Genomic DNA, 6884 nt, shown 5'->3' with positions numbered 1-6884 from the left:
AGGGGGTATGGGACTGTTTAAGTAATTAATCTGATCCTGATTTAACTTTGGTACTTGGCATCTGTCTAGAAAATTGTCCATTTCATCCAGGTTTTCTATTTTTGTTGCATATAGGCTTTTGTAGTAGGATCTGATGGTTTTTTGGATTTCCTCAGTTTCTGTTGTTATGTCTCCCTTTTCATTTCTGATTTTGTTAATTGAATGCTGTCTCTGTGCCTTCTAGTTAGTCTGGCTAAGGGTTTATCTATCTTATTGATTTTCTCAAAGAACCAGCTTCTGGTTTTGTTGATTCTTTGTATAGTTCTTTTTGTTGATTTGTTGATTTGTTGATTTCAGCCCTGAGTTTGATTATTTCCTGCCTTCTACTCCTCTTAGGTGTATTTGTTTCTTTTTGTTCTAGAGCTTTCAGTGCACTGTCAAGATGCTAGTGTGTGCTTTCCCAGTTTCTTTTTTCCGTTTTTCTTTTTCTTTTAGGTGCTAAAACTTGGTTTTGAAATTTTATTAAAAAATATATTTGCAAACATAAAATTTAGGATGAAAAATACTCATTTTAAAATATGTAATAACTTAGTATTTGCAAACATACACCGATGGTATAAAATCCACACCACTAAAAAGGTTAGTGAGGTGGTACTCTCCGCTCACGGAACAAAAGCTTCATGGTGGCACAGGGCTCTTCGCCTCCTTGGAAGGGCTGCACAATTAATTTTTGGTTGCTATATTTACAGTTTATCATGAAACTATCCCTGACTTAGTATGAAAAAGTCTAAGCTTCCCTGAATTCTGCACACTTCACACATAACTAGGTAGACAAGAGAAGACACTCAACTCAGAAGCAGAAACATTTTCCAGGAAGCATGCTGAGATCAGCACAAGCCAATCAAAGTGTTCTTTAGGCTAAAAAAAACTAAGACCAAAGTAAAATAAGTAATTAATAAGTATTTTTCTAAAACTTCAGCTAGAAATAATGAATCGATAAGCCTTTGATTGAGTTCCCATTAAAGCTTAAGCATTAAGATTAATGCTTAATCGATTCCAGTGGGACCACTTTGTCTGTTAGCATTATTCACAGAGAATCCTTACGCTAGCTGGTTGAGCCAAATGGGTTCTTACCCATCATTAAATAGTGCTCAGAAAAGTAAGCAGTAACCATCTTAATTGGTTAAATACTAGAAAATGACCTGTATCATAGAAACGAAGACACTTTTCATTCAAAGAATATCTTAAAATTACTATCGCTGAAATAATCAAATTCTATATTAAAATATTACCAAACACCATTACATGCCATAAAAGTGTAAATAGAAAGCATGGCAGATCAATAGCAGCATCACAAAGCATCTTTACAGTTCTGCACTGAGGCTGGGAGAGCTCGCAGCCTAGGAATATATTGTGAGGTGCTAGGCCTCAACTTGCTTTCTGACTCCATCGTCTACAACAAAGGAAGGAAGGCAGTGTGAGGACAGCTCCCTTTCTGCATAGCTTTAAACTGTTCAGCACATTTGAGGAATGGAACCAGAATGGCTTTGTCAGATTGGACCACTGGTCCTTTTGCCAAAGTGTTAAGGAAAACAATCAACAATATCTTGAACTGTGTTTAGACAGAAAAGGAAAATAAGGCTGTGCTTCACACACAAACTTGACACTTAAACTGCCGAGAGTTCCCTAAAACAGAGCCTTCTGGTAGGATCTGGATCTGTGTGTCCCTGGCCTCTGCTTCAAAGGTGTGAAGCCTCCTCCACCAGAGCCCAGCTGGCCCATCCAAAGAGCCATACTTCACTGGAATTTGCACAGGGCAGGACCAGAGACACTTACCGGGACATAAAGACATCTCAGAAGTCTTAAGGCCCAAGTGGGGTGCTCATAGAAAATATACTTCACTTGAACAAATACCTTCCAACGAGTCAACTTAAATTATGATCCTTAAAACCTGAAGCTACTCTATGAGCTGACATTAAGTTCAGATATTCTAGGGGTAGAGGAGGGAGGGCATGGGCTCCACTGAGGTCTGCTAAAATGCTGGTGGCTCCTCCTGGGGCTTGGAAAGCAAGCTGACAATCAGGCTCCTCATTCTACACACTGGCTTATAGCTGTTGAAAACTCTCATGTAACTCAACACAATAGTCTCTTGTTTTTGTCAAACAAAGGTTTGCTGGTGATGCTTCACAGTGAAACCTCCATCATCACTGAGGATGTCTCTAGAAAACATCCTTAAGGACAAGGCTCTCTCAGGCTCCTCAAAGCTCCATGTTCTACTTAGCTGTTCCATGAGGAAGCCTGCTTGTTTTGAGGTGGACCCTCTCCCTTCACATTGCCTTCATTGCAGTCATAGGCTGTGGTTGTCTTTGTTCTTGGTCAGAACCTGCAAATAAACTTCATGAAGCATACTGAGGAAGCTGGAGTCATTCTTTATTAGATGTATCAGTGTGCCCCGGAGCTGAGACTTGCTGAGAATAATGGAACACTTTCTCTGATTTTCTGGTGTTCCAGCAGTGAGGGGAGAAGGGGAGCTGGCTTTACTCTCTAAGGTCTGTGGCCCTGGGAACTGTTTGCTGGAACACAGTGGGGGACAACAGGACTGAAGATACTGCTGTGGTTGTTGCAGGAACCAATGGAAAGCCTGCAATCTGGAAGGTTGGAACAAGCACCATGTTGCTCAGGGAGGCTGAGACTGCTTCTGTCTTAGAAGAAGGCTCTATGAAGTTCTTGGGGTAGCCAGTTGGCCAGCTGCCAGGGAAAAGTTGGGTGTCATGGCTCCTTTTCCAAGCGGCTGTGCCTGTATTTGGTCATGCTGTAGGGTCAACCTGTTTCTGGAGCAGATCAATGCTTGGGAGGGCTGTGCCAGCTGGGTTCTGAAGGGGCTCTGGCTAGCAATCAGACTGCTGTGGCTTACTTAGCTCAGGGACTGTCTGGTTCAGGAGTGGAGATTTCTCCCCTGCCGGCCCGGTGGCCGAGGCGAAGCGCAGTTACCTTCTGGACCTCTGATCATGTCGCTACAAGTGTCGAGGAGCTTGCAGGTTGTGGCCTACAGCCTGCGCACCACCGCCGTGGCCTTCTGCTCATGGTGGCCCTGGGCGCGGAGCGCCGCCTCTGTCTGCTCACTGCGCACCGGATCTGCTTTGCTGTTGGTGCGTAAATTCACAGAGAAACATGAATGGATAACACAGAGGAAGGTATTGGAATGGTGGGAATCAGCAATTTTGCACAGGAAGCGTTGGGAGATGTTGTTTACTGTAGTCTGTCTGAAGTTGGGACAAAATTGAAAAAACAAGAGGAGTGTACTTGCCAAAAACCCAGGGCTTGTCAACAAATCCTGTTATGAAGATGGTTGGCTGATCAAGATGACACTGAGTGACCCTTCAGAGCTGGATGAATTGATGAGTGAAGAAGCATATGAAAAATATGTGAAGTCCATTGAGGAATGACCATGGCACCCCTCCACTCCAGATCAAACTGGATGTGACCTGCTCCAGCATGCTTGTCTTAAACTAGTGGAGAATAGAGGACTTGAAATAACTTTTAGCAATACTGATGGAAAGAAACTGTTCTTGACAGTGCTACTTAAGAGCCACCCCCAACTTCCTAAAGGATGCAGATAAACACAGTGTACAGGTTTTTGATAATCGCCATACTAAGTATTTAGTTTAGGGGTTAAGCCCTGGTGTTTAGAATTCTTAGGATCATCTGCAGTGAAACATGGTTATGAGGCTGGTTTTGGTGACGGACCACTTTCTAATCCCAGTACTCAACAGGCAGATGTTAGTTCAAGGTCGGTCTACACAACAAGTTCTAGACCAGCCACAGCTACATGGTGAGACCCTACCTACTGGTTATAAGACTTTCATAATTCAAGATAATAGTGGTATATCTTAGATAATTTTGTTACTTGCCCATATCCACCACTGGATTTGGGTCAGAGACTTAGTGTCTTCTCATTGGGAATGCAGGGAAGTGTTGTACAGTGTCAGAGGCAGGAGAGTACTGTCTTTGTTTCACCATGTGCTGTGTTGGCTGTTGTTTTCCCACTGCGAAGCATTGGCTTTGTAATACTGAGAAACAAATAAAACATTCATCCTCTTTAAAAAAAAAAAGGAGTGGAGATTTCTGCCTAGGTGTGGTCTTTACTGCTTGCATCATGGTGCTATTCTCAGGTAAGTGGAGAACTTGCGTGGTAGGAGCTTCAGCTGGCAGAGTGGGGCTGAAGACAGGGCTCAGTGGGAGTGTGGAATTTGGGGGATGCTTGTCACCCAACTGTGCAATAGAGGCAGGAGTGATCAGCACCGGGGCGCTGACTTCAGGCTGAACTGTGGGGTGAGCTGCAGAATGGACACCCAGGTTTCCAAACTGAGGGGGTCCCCCTGAAGGCTCAAAGGAAAATGGGATGAATGAGCTGGGCTCTTTCTGCAATGCATTTCCCAGCAGCTTGTCTGTGTCCTCTGACTCTAGACCCATAGCTGTTGGTTGTTCCTTTGGCAAGCAGGTTCCAAATAACTCTTCTACTGTCAGATGTTTACAACTAGATGGAGCAGGCTTATCTTGTGATCCAGAGGATGTCTCTTCTAGAGTCTCGGTGCTTCCCAGATTAGAGAGTCGAGTGCTTGGCTGTAGCCCAGGACTAGAGATATTTGAGCTGCCCATCTGATTCCTCTCATCCTTGGCTCTGCTTAGCATTTCCAGAATATCTATGGGCCTCTGGTCACTGCAGCCATTGGCCTGGCTAGGACTCTGTTTATCTCAAGCAGCCAGCTGGGATCGCCATGTCTCCTTTTCTACCACGTCAGCCATGAGTTTTGCTATGCAGTGACAGTCGTTCTTGACATAAAACCAGATACTGTATATTGACAAACACGCATTTCTATACAGAAGAAATGGTTCATGGAGCTGGAATTTCAAATCTTTATTCACTGGCTCAACCAGATTGTGCATGTTCAGTCGGTTGACAATGGTAAAGCCATGGTAAGACGAAGCTGACCTTCGGTATACAAATACCTTCTATATCAGTCTTCTCACACTGTTTGGCTTTGGGGAAGAAAGTGTACAGTGTGACCTGGCCTGTGAGGTCTGCGATGCTGGTGATATAGGGGTTGTGTTGTTTCAAGGCCACCAGACTCATCTCTTGCTCAGCTTGACTCAATTCTATCTTGGATCCTCTCCCAGTTTCTTTTTGGAGGCATTCAGAGCTATGAGTTTTCCTCTTAGGACTGCTTTCATTGTGTCCCATAAGTTTGGGTATGTGCTGTCTTTATTTTTGTTAAATTCTATAATGTCTTGAATTTCTTTCTTATTTCTTTCCTCACCAAGTTATCATTCAATAATGAGTTGTTCAGCTTCTATGTGTATGTGGGCTTTCTAATGTTTCTGTTGTTATTGAAGGCCAGCTTCATTGCATGGTGATCTGATAGGATGCATGGGATTATTTCAAAATACTTGTATCATTCAGGCTTGTATTTTGTTGGATTATATGGTCAATTTGGGAGAAGGTATATTCTTTTATTTTAGGATGAAATGTTCTATAGATATCTGTTAAATCCATTTGGTCCATAAATTCTGTGAGTTTCACTGTGTCTCACTTTATTTTCTGTTTCCATGATCTGTCCATTGCTCAGAGTGGGGTGTTGAAGACTCCCACTATTATTGTGTGGGGTGCAATGTGTGCTTCGAGGTCTGGTAAAGTATCTTTTATGAATGTAGGTGCTCTTGCATTTGGAGCATAGATGTTCAGAATTGAGAGTTCATCTTGGTAGATTTGTCCTTTGATGAGTATGAAGTGTCCTTCATCTTTTTTTGATAACTTTTGGTTGGAAGTCAGTTTTATTTGATATTAGAATGGCTACTACAGCTTATTTCTTGGGGCCATTTGCTTGGAAAATTTTGCCAACCTTTCACTGTGAGGTCATGCTTGTCCTTGTTACTGAGGTGTGTTTCCTGTATGCAGCAAAATGCTGGGCCCTGTTTACACATCCAGTCTGTTAGTTTATGTCTTTGTATTGAGGAATTGAGTCCATTGATGTTAAGCAATATTATGGAAAAGTAATTGCTGCTTCCTGTTATTTTTGTTGTTAGAGGTGGAATTATGTTTGTATGACTCTCTTCTTCTGGGTTTGTTGTATGAAGATTAATTTCATGCTTTTTCTTGGGTGTAGTACCCATTCTTGTGTTGGTGTTTTCCTTCTATTATCATTTGCAGGGCCGGATTTTCAGCATTGTATTGATTAAATTTGGTTTTGTCATGGAATATCTTGGCTTTCCATCTATGGTAATTGAGAGTTTTCCTGGGTATAGTTGCCTGGGCTGGAATTTTTTATCTCTTAGGGTCTATATCACATCTGCTCAAGATCTATGGCTTTTAGAGTCTCTGGTGACGTCTGGTGTGATTCTGATAGGTCTGCCATTATATGTTATTTGACCTTTTTCCATTACTGCTTTTAATACTCTTTCTTTGTTTTGTGCATTTGGTGTTTTGATTATTATGTTACAGAAGGAATTTATTTTCTGGTCCAATCTCTTTGGAGTTCTATAGGCTTCTTGTATGTTTATGGGTATCTCTTTAGGTTAGGGAAGTTTTCTTCTATAATTTTGTTGAAGATATTTACCGGCCCTTTGAATTGGATATTTTCATTCTCTTCTCTACCTATTTTTCTTAGGTTTGTGTCTTGGATTTCCTGAATGTTTTGGGTTAGGAGCTTTGTGCATTTTCCATTTTCTTTGACTGTTGTTTCAATATTTTCTATGATATCTTCTGCACCCGAGATTCTTTCTTCTGTCTCTTGTATTCTGTTGGTGATGCTTGCATCTATGACTCCTAATATCTTTCTGAGGTTTTCTATCTCCTGGGTTGTCTCCCTTTGTGATTTCTTTACTGTTTCTATTTCCATTTTTAGATC

The 6884-nt window shown here is 41.9% G+C and overlaps 2 pseudogenes; one reads left to right on the top strand and one right to left on the bottom strand.

Moving 5' to 3' along the window:
- Window positions 1816-5148, bottom strand: Gm18999 (predicted gene, 18999; annotated as a pseudogene).
- Gm50357 (predicted gene, 50357) lies at window positions 2934-4080 on the top strand (annotated as a pseudogene).

This window comes from Mus musculus, chromosome 19 (assembly GCF_000001635.26).
Source record: "Mus musculus strain C57BL/6J chromosome 19, GRCm38.p6 C57BL/6J".
In the NCBI taxonomy this organism is placed as follows: Eukaryota; Metazoa; Chordata; class Mammalia; order Rodentia; family Muridae; genus Mus; species Mus musculus.
This window is presented reverse-complemented; position numbering and strand designations above follow the sequence as displayed.